The sequence below is a fragment of the Leptopilina boulardi genome, unplaced genomic scaffold (assembly GCF_019393585.1).
Source record: "Leptopilina boulardi isolate dan_hultmark-lab unplaced genomic scaffold, ZJU_Lbou_2.1 LbouV2_325, whole genome shotgun sequence".
In the NCBI taxonomy this organism is placed as follows: domain Eukaryota; kingdom Metazoa; phylum Arthropoda; class Insecta; order Hymenoptera; family Figitidae; genus Leptopilina; species Leptopilina boulardi.
In genome coordinates this window covers 5,090,633-5,110,753 of record NW_026137891.1, presented here as the reverse complement: position 1 = coordinate 5,110,753, position 20,121 = coordinate 5,090,633, and the positions used below count along the sequence as shown (strand labels likewise).

Below are 20,121 nucleotides of genomic sequence, written 5' to 3'. Positions count from 1 at the left end.
CAAAATATAGTCAAACCTGAATAAGTGGGATCTTGGTAAGGGAAACCTTAGAATACATGCGACCCTGACAATTTTCAACCAATTCTTACAAAAAAAACTAAAATATTCCTCTTTGAATGATATAGTAATAACCAATTTTCACGAGATGAGACACTTCAAATGGAATCAAATGAGCCAACCTTTTCTATCTCACTTTAACAGGTTTCACTGTAACAGAAAAATCAAAGAAGCACCTTTTATTTTTCCTAAGCAAAAAAAAAAAAAATTGCCTTCAAGGACCAATCAATGGAACCAACATCAATAATTTGTCTCAATAATAATATATCATATTGAGAGAAAAATTCTCCAATTCAGAAATTTTCAAAATGTGAATACAAAATAACTGAAATTATTTTTATCGCTTTTTTATACGCACGTCTTTTTAAAAATGATAATTTCGAAAATAATTTCCATCCTGAATAATTCTATTCATATATAGTGAAAACAGAATATGAAAAAGAAAGAAATAAGTAGATAGAGAACGTGATTGATAATTTGGTTTAAAGATAACAGTAAATGATGTACCGGAAAATACGACATCAATAAATAATGAAAGCGTCTCGTGATCTAATCTTCGCCTCATGTGCAGACGGAATACATAGATAGAGGGTTCTTTCGTGATAATCAAAGACTTATAGTAAACGCTTGAAGCCTTGATGACTTTAGATCACATACATTATCATCCCCATAAACCTACGGCTATTTTACACTATTATTTCCTTCATTTTCTCATCTCATTATATATGAGTCTTAGCTACTCATTTCACGTGCGTATTGCACGTGTCATTATTATGTGCTAAAATCAAGAATCAACATTTGTACCAATTTTCACGTTACTTAACTCATGTAATCGTGGTATATTGCTAAATTTTCATTTAACGTTACATAGAAGAGAGAGAAAATTTTATTTTAACATGTGTTTGAAATTAAATTAACAATTGAAAGTGAGAATAATTTTAAATTAATTTAGAATATCTTTGGAAACTATATGGATTTTACCACACTTTTTTGAGGGAGTATTACGTGGTAATATTGATGTAATATTAAGGTAATACACAAAAAAAATATTCTTGTATTCAAAGGAAAATTACTCTTACAGAATCCTCTTGAATTTTATTCTTAAAACAAGAGTATTACTCTTTAAATGAGAATATTTTCCTCTAATTTCAAGAGGATCGAAACAAAAGTACTATTCTAGAGCATTCCTCTTATATTCAAAATAATCTTTTTAGAATAAAAATAATACTCTTAGAATTTAGAATAATCTTCTATCTTTAAGAATATTCCTCTAAATTCTAAGAGGATTTCCCATAAAAAGTCGCTCATACGCAAAGATGATTGCGTCATATCATTTACGTCGCGTCATAAATCGCATATCATGCGTGAAAAAGTTTTAGTTTCTGTGTGAAAAAAGGGGAATAAACCAAAATGGATAATAATCTTTTAAATATCTTGATAGAGTTGCAACTTATACAATACGTGCCTATTTTTGAAAGTAAAAGAAATTTTTAAAAGTAATTTTTAAGAAAATTTAAATAATTTTGAGGTTATGCTATTTAAAAATTTATTTTATTACGATTTTTATTTATTTTAATTTGATTTGAAAATTTATTTAAAATAAATTTTCAAATTTAATGAATTATATGTTTTGGGCATAAAAATATTATTAAAAATAGATTTAGTTGATTTATTCAAAAAAATTAAAATCAATTTCAATTTATTTATACTCAAATAGATGTAAATCATGGAATAACAAATTTTATTCCTTTTAATTTTATAGATTATATCTATGACATACAAATTAGATGATTGCATTTTTATTATTTCAGAATTCTTTTTAAGATGATATTTTCCTCTTAAAATAAGAGTATCCTCTTAAATTAAGAGGAATAATTTTACATAGAGGACAATCCTCTTAAACCTAGAGGACATCCTTTTGCAGCATATACTAGAGGAAAATATGCATTGAAATAAGAGGAATCTTTTTGAAACAAGAGGATTTTTATTTCAGTGTATTACTCTCTAAATCTGAATTAGTAAAAATGTTTACTAATTCAAATTAGTGACTCACTTTTTGCTTTATAATTAGTTAAATTTTACTAATAATTAGTAAAATTTTACTAATTAAGAAGCAAAAAGTGAGTCACTAATTCAAATTAGTAAACTTTTTTACTAATTCAGACTTAGAGAGTACATTGTAATATTATAATATTCAAGTAGTATTACATGCTGCACTGAGAGACTTTTTATTTAATGAAAAATAAGTTAAGAAGGCAGGAATCGAACTCGGAACCTAACGCATATCAGTCAAGAATCTTAACCAACAGACCAATTGTACTTGTAGCATATTTAAGTTAAATATATCAATCAGTAAATAATTCTACTAATTTTTTGTGAAATATAACTGAATTTCAGTTGAATTCTTACTGATTCAAATTTATATTTATAAAAATAATTATTATTTTTACAAAGCAACATTTGTGAAAGATTTTTCTTTAAAAGATTTTTGAAACAGAAAATCTATTATTATATAAATATGAGTGAAAAGGAATCTATTCTTCCTTCAATTTTAGAGATATAAATAAAAGAATTTTATTTCTTTATTTTTTTGAAAGTCGATAGCCTATTAGGAGAGAATCTGACAGAGTTCCGATCGTCTACAACCGGCGTTTCACAGGATCTGATGTTTCAGTATAAAGCCAAACAGGAATCATAACGCCCGTTCTCCGACATAGATTCGCAAAGAAAGTGCATTGAAACTTGAAACCTGTGCTTTTATGATGTTACGAAAAAATAAAATCGTTTCTTTGTTTAGAAAACGGGAACTCTGCCTTGAAATTTAAGATTTATTTATTTTTATACAAATTTCTATATTATATATAATAAATAAATAAATATAAATAAATAAATATTTACTTGGACCACATAATTTTTATTTGAATTAAATAAACTGTATTCGAATCAAGAATTTCTGTTTGAAACAAATACCACTCAAATAATAATTATTTAATACAAAAAAATATTTATTTGATAATAATCAAATAATAAATAATAACAATAATTGTAATAATAATTAATTGTAATCGTTTATTTAAATCAAATAAATATTTTTTCAGTGTTCAACACATCAAGAGAATCAATATTTTCAAAATAATAATTTAGTATAAAATTATAATAAAATATTTGTTTAATAAAAAAAAACCGAGAAAAGAGATGATTGAAAACAAAATATTTTACCAATAATATTATTATTGTTTGTTTTGATAAAGAAGTGTGTACTCAAGGAAGTAGATAATCTCAGAAACGCATTTCCTGCAATCTGCTAAGTCTGACTAAGCTCGGGAACTATCACTTAAAGAATCGTCATTAGGGGATAACGAATGGAAAAATATACAATTTTTTCAATTTTAATTTTTCCCTTGTGCGTGACTCGCGTAACGAACTCTAGTATGTTGGCATGCAACACTAACCACAGTGTTACCTCTAATCGCGTGGAAGAAGAATTTGTATAAGTTCATATAGAAAGGGATGGAAAGCACGTTATATATTCTGTCGATATAGTAATTATTTCAAAATACATGATCCATGTAAAACTGAAAACTCTTTTTATAATTTATATTAAAAATGAGTAATTTTTAATCAATTTTAAAATTAAAAATAAATATAATTTTTCACTCCTTAAAAAAATTAGTAAATTTTCAATTAATTTAGATTTAAAGAATAAATTCAATTGAAATATTATCACTATTTATTTTTTTGAATTATTTATTTATTCAATTACGTAATTTTCTTGTGAAATAATGATAAGTAAAAGAATATATTTTACTTTATTACGCTTTATAAAACACACCGACTAATCGCATTAGACATAATTGTAATGTACATTTGGGAACTGAATATAAAAGGCGTCTATTATTCATATTGTGACTTGCATTTGATTATAGACATTAAACTTCCTAGACCTAACGAGTTCAGAATAATTACAGTACATTACACGTTGTATACCATAATCAACATAGATTTTTCAAAGAAAATGCGCTATTATATATTGGTAGTATTCACTGTGGAATTTGCACATTTAATTTTCACCACCCTAATATACCATTTCCCATATATATAATGTGACGGATGCTACTAATCGATCTCGTGATAAATATCAATCAATTTTTTGAAAAAAAAAGAATCGTAAAAAAAATTACAAGTTGAAAATTAATTCTGAACAATATCTAAACTAATTTTTTAGGAATTTCAAATTAAAATAATTATTGTATTGAGAACGGTGGTCGTGACGTCATAAAAACAAAATGGCCGATCGTTTCTGTAACAGCTGATGATAAATATAGCGAAAACAAGCAAAATTAACAAGTTTAAAGCAAAATAATTTAAAAGTGCAGCTCTCTGTATCTGAAATATGTGCATTCGCAAATTCGGCAAGTCGAAATTATATATTGAAGGGGAAAAACTTCTAAAGGCGGATCATATTATTTTCTGTGGCAAAATAATCAAGAGTTCGTCAATGAAATTTAGCACGTTTTGCTAATTTCGTTAAATTAATTCGTTACATGATTTTGTAAACTTTCATTAAAGAATTGTGTGATTTTACTATACTTAATGCGGTAATATTAATGATTTTGAGGTTAGAAATACAAAATTGAAGACAAAAAATTTTGTTAACTGTAACAGTCTTACATTTTTCTTTTATTGCATCGTCCTACACATCGCATCGCAGTTCAACCATTCCCAATAGATATTTATTTTCTCAATTATTAATGATAAACATGAAGTCCTTTTTTTAAACGAGAAATATGTTTCGAGGGCAGAAAAACAAAAAAATTGTCAGTATGAATTTTTTTCAATGAGGAGAAAGCATAATAAGTAGAAATCGAAGCAGAGGGGAATTTTTCATTTTATTTACTGTATATAATCGATAATGATATCCTAAAGCGATATAATAATTTTTACCCATAAATAAATTAATGCTCTTATTACACAGGCGTATGTAGTTATATATATACTATGATGTGTAATTTCGAGTTAATATAGAATGGATCTTTATAAAGAAGAATTGGATCACTGAAGATGATTTGTTTCACAAACACAAATACACATCAGTTGTCTGACACGTTTCTATTTATCCTCATTTTATTATTGCTCTTCATCCTATGAAAATTCTATTATATGTACTACCATATAAGATTGTTACAATCCTTTACTATATACAGTCACTTCAGGCCAGTTGAACATCTTAGGAACCACTGAAGTGTGAATAATCCATAACAACACCATAATAAGCACACTCTATACTTTTACTTGAAATCCTTCTCTGATATACTATGTATTTTTATTTCTCAAAAAATGATGCTGCAACTAGTCTCTTGAACTAGACTTATGAAGATTATCTGCTTTCTATGCATTTTTTAATAAAACCTATATACATTCACTATATAAGTATATTATCACAAAAGTGATTGGAAGTTGCTTCAGTTTTAGAAAAATTGGAAGAATTTCTAACGGGGCGTGTGAATTTTTTTTTTTTAAGTTTAGAAAATTATCTATAACTGATTAGTATGACTTATAATATAAATAATATATACGAATAATTATTTAAATTTGTAAAAAGTTTTGAAAAACTTCACCCAGAGAAATATTTTATTTGCATTTATTTGAGGCAAAGAAAATTTATTTGATGAAAATAAAAAATTTAATTTAGCAGAAATTAAATTTATTTCAAACAAATGAATATTTATTTGGCTATAAGACAAATATATCATTTCTCTGGGTGTTAAAATTTCGAAAATTCACAAAAAAAAATCAATGGGAAAATTTATCGAAGAACAAACAAATTGCAAAGAAGAATAGAAAAAAGAAGAAATAGAAAGCGAAGTCAATGAGACAGAACCCTTTTTTGTTTTTCTTGACAAATTGGTTCATTAGTCGGTATATAATAATAAGCGTAAAATATTTGAAAACTCTCTAAATCTGAATTAATTATGAAAATGACTGTCAGTAAAAATTTTCACTGACTTTTTGAATCATTAGTTTAAAAAAAAGTGTCGCATATATTTCAGTCAATCAGTAATAAAATTTGTATACATATATTAACCCCTTCGCAGTCCAGTTAAAAATCGCTGGTGGGCCTAAAACGGTCCGAAAAAAAAGTTTCCAAAAAAATATGACTTCATCATATTTAAGGTTTTTGTGGTCGCTGAATTTGAATTTGAGGTCAGTTTTTCAAAATTCAAAATGGCGGATCCAATATGGCGGACAATTTTTAAAAAATCAATCCAATTTGCCTGAAATTTGTTACTCGGGGGTTTTTGGGGTCGCTAAATTCAAATTTGAGGTCAGTTTTTCAAAATTCAAAATGGCGGATCCAAAATGGCGGACAAATTAAAAAAAAATCAAACCGATTTGCCTGAAATTTGTTACTCAGGGGTTTTTGTGGTCGCTGAATTCGAATTTGAGGTCAGTTTTTCAAAATTCAAAATGGCGGATCCAATATGGCGGACAAATTTAAAAAAAAAATTTAAAAAATTTGCCGCCATATTGGATCCGCCATTTTGAATTTTGAAAAACTGACCTCAAATTCGAATTCAGCGACCACAAAAACCCCTGAGTAACAAATTTCAGGCAAATTGGATTGATTTTTTAAAAATTGTCCGCCATATTGGATCCGCCATTTTGAATTTTGAAAAACTGACCTCAAATTCGAATTCAGCGACCACAAAAACCCCCGAGTAACAATTTGTGGTCAAAACGCATTAATTTTTTAATTATCCGCCATATTGGATCCGCCATTTTGAATTTTGAAAAACCGACCTCAGATTCGTAATCAGAGACCCCGAAAACCCCTGAGCAACGAGTTTCATGTAAATCTGATAAATTTTAAGTTTTCATGGTCGCCATTTTGGGTCCGCCATTTTGTTTTTTTGAAATCTGACTTCAAATTTGGATTCAGCGACCCCAAATCCCCCGAGTAACAAATTTCAGGCGAATCAAATTAAATTTAGTATTATTTTTTTGCGATGGCCATATATGGCCACTTGCACAAAGGTGGCACGACTTTTTCTGGCCACATATGGGCCCTTGACTGTCAAGGGGTTAATATAGATAATAAATATAGTTATTAATAAATTAAGAATAAAATAAATATTTTTACACATTCCTGAAAAAATAATCTCTTTTGAATTCATGAGAATTCGTCACTAATTTAAATAAGTGAAAATTTCTACTAATTTTGAGTCAGTTTTAGTCACTTTAGTAATAAATAAAATATTACAAAATTAAAAATTTTTTTTTGCAAAAAATTGATTAAAATTTATAATTTAAATTAGTGAACGAATTCTCAGTAAATCAAAAGAGAGTAAATGATTAGTACAATATTAAAAAAGATAAAATTATTTCTCACCACGATGATCTAAATGAAAATAATAATCAATTAAACATGCACAAAACAATATTTAACATGCAATTAAAAAATTTATAAATCTAAAAGTAAAATTTAAAGCAACATAGTGACAAAAAAATTAAAAATTTCAAAAGAAGTCTATTTTTTACTAGTACTCCAGTTACTTACATTACACACCTAAACACTAATAAATGATTCCGATTTCCCTACCTACAGCTATATTTAAAGCGAAAAAAAGATTATCAAATTTTTCCCGTTTTCCTACCTATAGCTATATTTAAACGAAAAACTACCTCACTTCTAATCTGGTTTCTGAAAGAAAAAAAAATTAATTAGTCATTAAATGAATTTATCCAAAAAAATTTACATTTGAAATTTCACATGCATTAACTCTAAATTGCATAATTTAGTATAAAATTTAAGTAGTATAAAAAACTAGAAAAGTATGAAAAACTTAAAAATTATTATCAGATTTTGTTTTTTACTTTCAATTACTTTTTTAAAAAGAAAATTACTTTAAATTATAAAACATTAAACTTTGAAAAAAATATACAATAAAAATGACATACATAATAATATAAACAATAAAAAACATTGACAAAAATTGTAATATTATACATTATAACAAAAATTAATTACATTATATTATTATAGTTAATATTATTATTACATATTTTGTCAATGACGTCACTATGTTGCTGGGTTTCCTTCCCTGTTTTTAAAAACTTTTAACATTTCTATATTTGATCAATTCGCTAGGTTAGTGGAAAAAAAGGACACGTCATAGTTAAATCAAACGGACGTATCCTTTTTTCCACTAAAAAAAATTAAAATTATAATTATTACAAAAAAAAATTAAAATTATAAAAATTCATAAAATAAAAATATCTAAAAATTAATTTTCCATCTCTGAATTAAATTTACTGTATAATTGATTTTAAATATTTGAAATCGAATAAACTGTTTCAAAACAGGGAAGGGGTTAATTAAAAAACGACTCACCGATCGGCGAATCCCACGTCGGGGCAAAAGTTACATCGCCACTTCTCGAGCGCTTCAGGCCAGCTCCAGAGGATCCCTCTTTCTTGCTCGCACTTCTGCGCGAGGCCAGGAGCGTTAAAAAAAATTTTATTACAAAAAAAAATGAAAAAGAAAACAAAAAATTTTAATAAAAAAAAAATATGCAGGGGCCACTTTTCTTCTTCCACATCCTTCCTGTCCTTCAGATTGTTTATTGGACATGGACTGAAAAAACACTGAAAAAATAAAAATTTATTAAAATTTAAATAATTTACAACTATTTTATAAAATCCTACTAAATATTTATTTTTTTTTTCTAAACATTTCTAACTTCTTTCTTTTTAAAAATAAAATAAAAATAAAACTTACCTATTGCGAATTTCTTCGTCGTGTTAAATATACGATGACAGCATACTCTCACTTTTTAAAAAGACGAAAGTTTCCTCCCTGGAATAGACTGAAAATTGAAAAAAAAATTATTATAATTGGATACAAAATTATATTTTAAAAATAATAAATAAAATTAATAATTAATTAATTCTGTTTCTTTTTGTCACTATTGATATTTCTAAAAAGATTTTTTGAAAACTATTTTTTACTGGTAGTGAATATTATTTAATAACAAGTATATTTTCAATAGTACCTAGGGTAAGTGCATCAATTACGGCGCATTCAAAAAAAATTACTATTATATTTAATATAACTGTTGCAAAATGATTAAAAAAATTATTTTAATTTTTTTTGATACAATTACTTATAAAGATGCAGATTTAAACAATTATTAATTTAATTATTTGAGATCAAATTTTTTTCCGCGCCGCAATTGAAACATTTTTAAGATTTTCATTGGCTCCAATTTCGGCGGGCAAAGTATCTTCAAAATACACGTAATTTTGGTCACCGAAACTGATACAAACGCTCCGCAATTGAAAATTACGGTATTAGTTTTAATTTCTCATATTTCTATAAATAATCGATTTTTATAGAGTTAAACATTTTTTTTACGGAGTGGCTATTTCGCCCGTCGCGGGCAAACTAATTCATTTCTGTTATTTCGCCCGTCGCGGGCGAAATAGATACGACTGTGTGAACTGGCTATTTCGCCCGTCGAAATGAATGTGTTTTAGAAGACGGCCAAAATAAGAAAAATAGATTATTTCGCCCGTTCAAGATAAAATCGAGTATCTGGAAGACGGGCGAGTATATTATTTCGTCCGTTAAGTATAGACAGCTGTTTTTTAGATAATGAGAAAAAATAATTTTACTTTTTTTTAAATATAACAAATAAGATGGATAGAAAAAAGACGTCTGAGCATAGGTCTAATATTATTTATTTATATCTTTTGGAGTATTTGGTTTAATAAAATAGAAGAAATTTAAAGAAAAAAAAAGTTCTTAAAAATTCTTTAAATTCTTAAAATTAATACTTAATTATTTTCTATTTTTTTTCAAAAAATTTTATTAATTAAAGTTTTGAGAATATTTGTAACATAAAATTTGTTTGTAATTATTAACTTGAAGATTTTTCAAATATTTATTTTACACGTTTTTGAGACGTGACTTTAAAGAATAATAATTATTTTATCTAAGAAATTGTATTGGAAAAAAAATTAATATATTTATAAAGGTATTAATTACTCTTATTAAATAATTTAAAAAATTTAATATTTTATAGTAATGGTAGGGTCAGTCGGGGTAAATCCGAACGGGGGGTAAATCCGAACGCTAATTATTTCAGCTTAATTAAAATTTTAAAAAATAAGTTCGATATGAGAATTTTTACCTCAGATCCTCTTGAAGAGATTCTAATTATTATCCCATTTTTTGTTTGTTAATTAGCAACAGCATAAACAAAGATAACAAGTATTGCAAAAAAGATTGAAAATCAAAGATGACACTCTTTTAGTATTTTGTCTCGTATTTGAAGAAAAAGAAGCTAAAAATTCATTTTATTATTTATAATTTTTTGTTATGAATACTAGAACAGAAACTATATTTGATTTTAGCCTTCTGTAAAATTTTATTAATAATATCAGACCGTTCGTATTTACCCAAGAAAATTGGAAAACTGGGGTAAATCCGAACGGTATTTTTAATAATTTTTTTTTACATCAAAGCCACACAAAATTGTTTTTATTTGATTACACTATTATTTTAACATTATAAAAGTACATAGAAAAAAGTTTTTCTTTCTATACGTATCTTCGTTAGTAATTAATAAGCAGAAACTTAATCTCTGTTCTCTCGAAGGAGTGTTTCAATTTTTTTGCCAAATGGTTTGTTGAAAAAAGTTTTTCAGGATCTTAATAAAATTTGGTATTCTACGGTTTTTGGGGTCGCTAATTACCAATTTGAAGTCAGTTTTTCAAAATTCAAAATGGCGGACGAGAATTAAAAAATTCATTGGATTCGCTCGAAAATTGTTACTCGGGGGGTTTCAGGGTTAGCAAATTTGATCATTTTTAAAAATAAGTTTTAGGAAAGTACGCCATTTTGAATTTAAAAAATTTGACTTTTATTTTTGTATTTACATTCAATCACTCTAAAATACTTTCTGTACCAAGTTTTGCAAAAATCCGTTATGATTTGATAAAGTTATTAAAGGTTTTAATTGTGTAATGCATTTTAATTTTTAACCTGTTTGATTTTTGTATTTATATATGATGCATTATTACATAATAGGTTTATTATCGTATTTTTTTTGAGTTTTTATATAAGTTTAACAATTGCAATACTTTAAATTTATTTTCCCTAAGATTTTTCTGAAATACAGTGGCGTTCGTATTTACCCCCATATTTTAGGAAAGTTGCAAAGTATCGAGGTAAATACGAACGCTAAGTTTCCTGCGATTGTAATTTATCAAAAAATTTTTCTACCCCATAAAATTGTTCTATGGAAGTAAAGTAACAACTTCATGCACCAGAATACCGGAAGTATTTTTTTTTTAAAGAAAAAACTTATGTTATTGTTGAAACTTACTAAAAGCGTTCGGATTTACCCCGGTTGACCCTAAATAAATATAATTAAAATTATAAAAAAATTAATCTAATATTAAAATTATAAATTATAATTATTAAATTTAACTAATTAAAATTACGATGTTGAAGTCGAAAACAATTAAAATTGATCGTCATCGATTTAAAAATATTAATATTTTTTCAAATAATTAATAATATTTTTTAATATTTTTTATAAATTTTTCTTTTAAAAATTGTTGACGAAAAAATTGCAAAAAATTTTTTCTTAAAAATTGAAAAAATCATTTTAAAAAATTTTTTTCATGAAAAATGAAAAAAAAATTTTCTTAAATTTTGTTTATTAAACTTTGGTAATAAAAATTGTGGATTTTAATTTTGTAATTTAAATAAGAATTCAAAAATCGACTATTTCTGAAATTTTTGTATATTTGCATCTCTAAATTCAACGAGTAAATAAAATTGAACACAATCAAAATAAAGAATGTCATATGAACTACTTTCGATACCAAATAGATTTTCAAACAACGCACCGTCGTTTTCAATATTTAAAGAATATACTATACGGAGTATAATCTCACATTGATATATAAAACCATGATTCTGCTGAGAAAGAAATCAGAAAAACCCTTTTTTTTATCGAAACACAAAAAATTAATGAGACCATCAAATTTGTTTATCAAATATATGATATTTAACATAAATTGCAAAATAAAAGTTACAATAATTTTAGTTTGTAAATTGAAATATACAACAGCTGTTTATACCTAGCGGTCTAAATATTGTATTTTGATTATTTCGCCCGTTTTTGTTTAAACATTTCACGGACGAAATAATATACTCGCCCGTCTTCCAGATACTCGATTTTATCTTGAACGGGCGAAATAATCTATTTTTCTTATTTTGCCCGTCTTCTAAAACACATTCATTTCGACGGGCGAAATAGCCAGTTCACACAGTCGTATCTATTTCGCCCGCGACGGGCGAAATAACAGAAATGAATTAGTTCGCCCGAGCGGGCGAAATAGAAACAGCCTTTTTTTTAACATCTAAATAACATAACCTTTTAGTTTAATAAGTCTTAAATTGACTTTATACAATAGAAATGTCGAATTTTCTACTTCAAAGGTGTTTTGACTCGAATCGCGCCGCAATTTGGGCATTTACCCTATTTATCATTATTTCTAAATTAATTTTATTTTCTTCAAAATTAATCATTGAAAAAAGACTTACTATTTGCAATTTTCCGCGCAACATGTTAAAAATACGATGACAGCATACATTTTCTTTAAATAGACGATTTTTCCCTCCTCTGCTACAATAGACTGAAAATTAAAGAAAATTCTATATTTTAAATACAAATTATTTCTAAAGTTATGGATTAATTTTTCTAAACGCTCTTAATTACATCAATAAAATAAAATTCTTAAAATACGAAAATTCATTAAAAAAAAAGTTAATCAACTTACATTGAACTGCGCTCAGCAATACCCGATCTCCTCCAGGAGCAGCTCCGCAACAAACACCTTTCCTTTAAAGAAACACCTGAAAATTGAAAAAAAAAATTTATTTTACATAAAAATTTTTAGAACAATATTTTAATAATAATATTTAGATTTCAGTTGAGGTTAAAAAATCATAAAAATATTAATAGGTATCAATTTTTAACAATTTAAAACTTCAATATCTATTATTTAGAACAACTAAAGGGCAATTTCTATTTCAGACTTTTTTTTCTATACATGAATATAGAAACTGTTAAGGATGTTATACATTATTATCTTTTTTTTTAAATCTAAATTGTGTGAGAAAGACAACCAATTTGAAAGTCTGCATTCTATGTAAATTTATTTTACAAATTATACATAGTTCAAGAAGATATATCGCCGAATTTATTGCATTAGTGTTCATAAAACGTCAGAGCTTTTAGAGCAGACTATCATGAAAAGAAAATGAAAGTCGACGAACCCATTCAAATACCGCGAACACTAACCAAGATTCTCATATATATATAGATTCAAATGCAACCGGCAAATATTATTTTAAAACGATGTTCTCACTTTATTGTCTAATAAAATATTTGCGCGAAAGTTTACATATCCTCGCGAAGAGTATAAGATATTTTTTTTTATTTTCTTTAACAGGCATTTTGGAATTTAAATTACTTAATGGTCCAGAATGAAAAACGAAACGTCTAAATTTTTAATTTATGAAACTTGAAACATTATTATTATTATTAATAATTATGCACTAATTAAATAGAAATTAAATATAAATTAAATTAAATAAATAATTAATATAAATATAAAATTTGATTTAATTCCGTTGAAATAATTAACATAATGGATAATTCAATTGAATGAATCTCTCTTTATATGTAATATGGTGTATAAAGTTAACTCGCTAATTTATTTTATAATATTATCTCAGTTAAGTTTACGTAATGTCACATTATGTTAACACACATGTCCTTTCATGGAGATTACACCTTTAGCATCCACTAATTACTCTCATCCATTCTAAAAAAAAAAACGTCAAACTCATCTCTTCATTGACTCCCGCATTAGGAGTGAAAGTTTCACGAGACTTAAAACAATTGTACAGAATCGAATTTAAATAAATATTTACTTGAACAAAATAATTTTTATTTGTATAAAAAAATATCCAATTAAATATTTATTTATATTAAATAATTATTATTTCATTTAATTGAATTGTATTTGTTTTCAATAGAAATTATTGACAATAGTTTATTTAATTCAATTATTTTGTTTCAAAAATTATTTGGTTCAAGTAAATATTTATTTGATAATAGTCAAGTAGATTATTTGAATTGTATAATTTTTAATTTTCATCGACTATTTTAAGTATCAATTATCCTTATTTTCAAATTAAGTAATTAAAAATAATATACTTTTCCAAGTATTATTTTCAACTATAATCTCCAATTATATGAGAGAGTTGATTTTCATCTTTTTGAAGTGTTGTATATAAATAATAAACAAGTGTCAGGAAGTCATTCTTGGTGTATACTTTGAATGTATAGACGTTTTTCCGGGAGGAACTTTTGCGAGAACCGCGTCTTTGAACGCTATGAGAAAGATGAAAGTTTTCTCCACGTTCCAAGCAATTAGACTGCAAGATCGACACTCGGCGAGGAAGATCGACTTCTGCAATGTAATAGCCTTGTTCCTTCGACCAGTTCCTCCTGGCCGCTTTCTTAAGTTCTGGGTCAACAGGTCTTGCAATCCGGTATGCCAAAAGAAAAAGAAAAAGAAAAAGAAAAAAAAAAGATCGTAAATCCATTCTCGAGTTCAATCAAGCTTTGGTCCCAAGTCATTGATCCCAAAATGTTAACTTTTTTTTTCTTCATCCGCATATGAATTTTTTTTCTGCTGTAATATGATTACGGTAACGTATCGAAACACACGCAACATTTCCTTTAATTATTCCCCCCACTTGGAAGCAAAAAATAAAGAAGATTCTCTTCCGTATTTTTTTTCCAAATTTTATTATTAAAAAAATTAATTAAAATTAAAAAGTTGTAACACCGTAAAAAGAAAGTAATAATACAGTACCTGAATAGTACTAAAACAGTACCGATTTTAGGTATCAAAATAGAACCAAATGACAATTTAGTACCTGAAATCGGTATTAAATTAATACCTTTCTTTTTACAGTGAACTTTTCTATTTTCTAAAAATACTTTTTCTAGAACTTGAACAAAGAAATTTTTTTATATATAGGTAATTATCTCATCTGGTTCAAAGTGCTTCTCCCATTAATTTTTCGAACTAATTTTCCATCTCGGGCATTGTTCTTATATCCACAGGAAATTTTACACACGCTCTCGTATCCTCATTTCTTGTAGGGGAGAGCGGGGCAAAGACGCTAATGTCTTTGAAGAGTTCATATCTATATTTGGCGATTATTGTTTCTGTGCGGTCATCATTTTTGGACAGAAAAGGAAAACGTAAAACAAAATGATAATTGTCAAGAGAGAGAGAGAGAAAGATAATTTTTTATTTCCCACCGTATTTTTTTTTATAACCCATCCCGATTACTAAAGTTTAACAGTGTGAAGAACAGTTTCTTGTTTCCTTCACTATGATTGGTGCGGTCAATTTCTTACGGTAAAAATCATGCGGATTTGTCTGTGGACTTGGCAACTTTCATCCAACCGGAAAAGTTGCACTTAATTTCGCTCCATTGACTTTAAACAAACTTTATTCTTTTTTTTTGTTTAAGGTTTCACAATTAAATTTTCAATGTTTTGTAGAAATTTTTGTTTATTAGATATTAATTTTTTTGTGAAAAGTTGTTGAAAAGGAAGTTCTCTCCTTTTTTTACGTTCAACAAACTCTATGCGTTCATTCTGAATGTTCATTAATGAAATATAACAGATTCTATAAAGTCAATACAAATATCGCTTTTAATTAGACCATGAAAAATAAATGATGCATTCTATGTAGTGGTCAATTGACTCGCGGCTTTCATGATTATCTCTATTAAAGTTTACCCGGAGGTTGTAGTGCACGTTTTATCGACGTTATCGCAGTTATATTACTTTTAAGCCTCCTGTGTTTTATCTATTATTAATCGACAAGAAGAGTTGTTCCATCATAATTCTATCACAATATATACATGGCTTTTTACAAGCAAAAACATTTAAATAATCTGATAAGATCGCCAACACATCAGACAATTAGCCCTTATAAATAATATACAAATATAATACTGTTATCGTTCCCAACAAGAGAGGGGTTTTAGCTTAGAATTTACTCTCAATTTATGCGCATGCAAGTCACCATATTAATGAGAATTATTTTTATAACATATAAATTAATTTCAAAATTTTTATAAATATTGAATTAAAATATTTTTTTCTATAATTTATAAATCCAAACAAAACAATTTGTTAGAGTCTTTAGAACCGTGTTTAGTATTAATGAAAAAAATAAAAAAAACAAACACTCCACAAACTTTAAAAAAAAAAATTCCTCTTATAATGTAGATTTCCATTTAATTTACACTTTAATTCCTCAAACTTATTATTATAACCTAAAAAAATTACGGTTAACCACCAATTTGAAAATTATTTTATTTTATTATAAACTAATAAAAATATGATCCTATAGCCCGGATAACACGTAAGCTTGTAGCAACCTTACGACAAGCTTCAAATGTTCCACCTTACCGAAAGCTGGCATGGTAAGCTTACCGAAATATTGCAGTGTAAGATTACTACAAGATTGCACAATAAGATTATCCCAAGATTGCTCAGTAAGCTTGCACGGTAAGCTTGTAGCAAGTTTGGTTAAACCTAAAAACTTTTTTTAAAATGTTTCGTCTAATTTATATAACAAAATTTATAGAATAAAATTACATAAAATCTAGACGAAAAATAAAAAAAAAATTTAGGTTCAAATCAAGGTTATTTGGCAACCTTGCACCAATCTTGGTACAAGCTTACTGAACAATCTTGCGATAATCTTATTATGCAATCTTGCAGTAACCTTACACTGCAATCTTTCAGTAAGCTTACCATGTAAGCTTTCAGTCAGCTAGAACATTTGAAGTTTTATAGAAACCTTGCGGCAAGTTTGCCGTGCAAGGTTGTCAATATTGCGCGGCAAGTTTGCCGCAAGCTTACAGCACACTTACACACTATCTGGGAGGCCTTGGAAGTTTTTTCATCAAAACAATATTTTACTAAAATTATTTTATTAAATAATTTTTATACACTGAACAAAATTATATTTGATTCAAATAAAAAGTTACTTGACTATTATCAAATAAATATTTACCAAATAATTTTTGAAACCAAATAATTGATTTAATAAACTGTATTTAAATATAACCAATAAATTCTGTATTTGAAACAACAATTAACTTAAATAATAATTATTTGGTTCAAGTAAATATTTATTTGATAATAGTCGATATTATTTGAATCAATTAAATTTTCTTCAAGTGTAACTATATAAAAAAGTAAAAACTACTACTAAAAACATGGATAAATAAAAATGTTGCAAGGATTTATAAACAGCACAAAAGATATTCCATTGACAATAATTAGAAAGGAAGACAAATGTTTGAATGATCGATAATTGGAGCAAACAATGACGAGTTCGCGTGCGAATCTCGGCCAAGATCAACGATCTTTCATGTGGGAACGATCTCTGGTCAAGTAGAAAGTTGGCGATCCCCACGCACGCCATAAAAGTCAGTTTAAAAATAAAAAAAAAAAAAGACGCAGAAAAGAAGAGGAAGAGAACACGGAATTATACGATCGCAGCACTTCTGGTCATAATATGCTATATATGAAAAATTTCAAAAGCATTTTTAGAGCGTATTTATATATCTTCGCATATATATATATGACATATACGATATATATTACATATAATCACGGAAGACAAATTTGTTTACATTACTTTCACATTAGATTGAATTGAACACAATATATTGATATAAAACGATTAATTGTTTAATTCTTCGCAATTTATATGTAACTTTCGCAAATATGTCTAAATGTAATATATATAATGTTGTTTAGCTAAAGATCGATCATTATTTTCCTTTTGCATCGTGGGAATTTCAATTTGAATAAATTAATAAGATATATAATAACTAATTTACCAGTTTTGATCTAGAGATTTCTTTAGTTTCAATTTATATATATTTCTTGTAATTTGTAGGTCATTTACTTGAATATCCGGCTACTAATTTGTCCGGCAATCAATTTTGATTAAATACATATACGACTTATTTAGCAAGAATCGAGAGGATTGAATTAAATGTCAATTTAAGTAATTGAATTAAAAATAGAAAACGTTATTATTAATTAACAGTAATTGTATAATAATTATAATCTACGTTTCGAATAATTTATGATTTAATATTATTAATAATAATAATTAATAATAATTTTAAACAAATAACAAGAAAGCAATTGTTACAAAATAATTATATTTCGAACAATATTTTTTCATTATTTTTTTTTTGTGAAAGTTTTTCAAAATTTATATCTTTCGGAATAAAATTATATGTGTTTTTTTTTGCCAACTCAAAACTTTTATTATCCCAGACATCATGTTGAATTTATTTCGTAAAAAGATTTTACATTTTTTTTTATTCGTTATATTTAATTGCCAGTTTATAGCAAAAGATTTTTTTTTAAGCGTTAAATTAAAAATAAAATATACCACATTTCAGAGAGATATAAATATAGTCGACATATGAATATTATTTAGTATATCGTGCATAATATGTTGTACTTTTTATTGAAAACACGCTGTTATTTTGACCGCAGAAAAATACCATAAGATATTTACTATGGAGAAACGTCACCGCAAAATTTGTGACTGCCAGCTAGTCAACATTCATACATATAAATATAGGACACTATAAAAATGTCAAGAAGAGAACAAAGGATTGAATTTATCACTTGTCTAAATGAAATGGAGTTAGGAGAAAACTCATCAAATCCAGAAAACCAATTATACGTCTCAGTTCTAATTAACAAAACCGTTTATATTGTCCAAATCGAAAATGTTGATTCTACATTTCTCTATTCTCATCTCGAAAAACACGGATCAGGGAAAATGTCATTTATTCAAATTTAATGATCAACTAAATCGAAATTTTCTATAATAACTGCTTCGCGTGTATATAGAATAACATTTGAAATTTTAATTAATTAAAATCAATTCAAAATTGTTTAATCTAATGAAAATTATTTTCACTTTCAATTTTTAGATAAATTAATTAAAACTAATTAATTTATCAAAATTAAAGCGAGGTCCCTATTCATTACACGGACACACACTAAAAAGAAATTTATTTTATTCAAATACTTGATTACTTGACTATTATCAAGTAAATATTTATTTGAACCAAATAATTTTTATTTGAATTAAATAAATTGTATTTGAATTAATATTTTTTATATTTGTAACAAACATTATTTAAGTGACTCAAATAATAATTATTTGATAGAAATAAATATTTATTTGATAATAATCAAGTAACCGATTATTTGAATCAAGTAAATTTTTTTTCAGTGCATAAAATTAGAATGAACTAACAATAATTTCCAAACAATTAAATTTAAACATGTTCAAAATTGTACTACGTACACAGGCCTACACTCTACACTACACGATCGCTACACATTTTTTTCTTCGCATAACGACACTGTCAGCAGTCAGCGCTGTACTAACATGTTAAATTTTTAACCGGTCGGTAATGTAGAAAGCTATACGAAATTTCATTTCCAAATTTGACAAAAATAAGTGTGGCATCGAGATTAAACCTAAAGTAATCACGTCAAAAATACAACTAAATTTTTTGTAATAAAATTTTTCCAATAAATTAAAATATTTACCTCAATAAAGAATTTTCAGCTTCAAAGAGATTCTTTCAAACTAAATAGCCCTCGGAGATCCCTACTTTCAAGTTAAATTTCCATTCAGAAAATGTGAAAAATAACCGTAAAAATAGACCGAGTTCTAAAAAGTCTGCAACTGGAGAATATGGAAAATTCTGGGTCCTTCGAGATAAGATACCCTTTTTTGCCCTTATCTTTGAAGCACTTGACACCATAAGCCATCGAGGATAGAATCTGCAAAAAGAAAAATTAGAATGTGTGACGCGCTCCGAGGAAAGGTACCTAA

At 26.6% G+C, this 20,121-nt stretch overlaps 2 protein-coding genes and 1 long non-coding RNA gene across 4 annotated transcripts in view; 2 read left to right on the top strand and 1 right to left on the bottom strand.

The window, feature by feature from the left end:
• The window catches only part of LOC127284564 (major facilitator superfamily domain-containing protein 12-like), a 376,445-nt gene that overhangs the window by 331,194 nt on the left and 25,130 nt on the right, over positions 1–20,121 (top strand). The gene's annotated exons all lie outside the window — the stretch shown is intronic.
• LOC127284567 (heparan sulfate 2-O-sulfotransferase pipe) overlaps positions 1–20,121 on the top strand; it is a 62,574-nt gene that overhangs the window by 31,336 nt on the left and 11,117 nt on the right. The window lies entirely within an intron of this gene.
• LOC127284586 (uncharacterized) lies at positions 12,750–19,976 on the bottom strand. The gene is made up of 3 exons (XR_007843502.1): positions 19,833–19,976; positions 12,913–12,988; positions 12,750–12,768 (listed from the first exon to the last, which is right to left on the bottom strand). It is a non-coding gene; the product is annotated as an uncharacterized LOC127284586 (long non-coding RNA).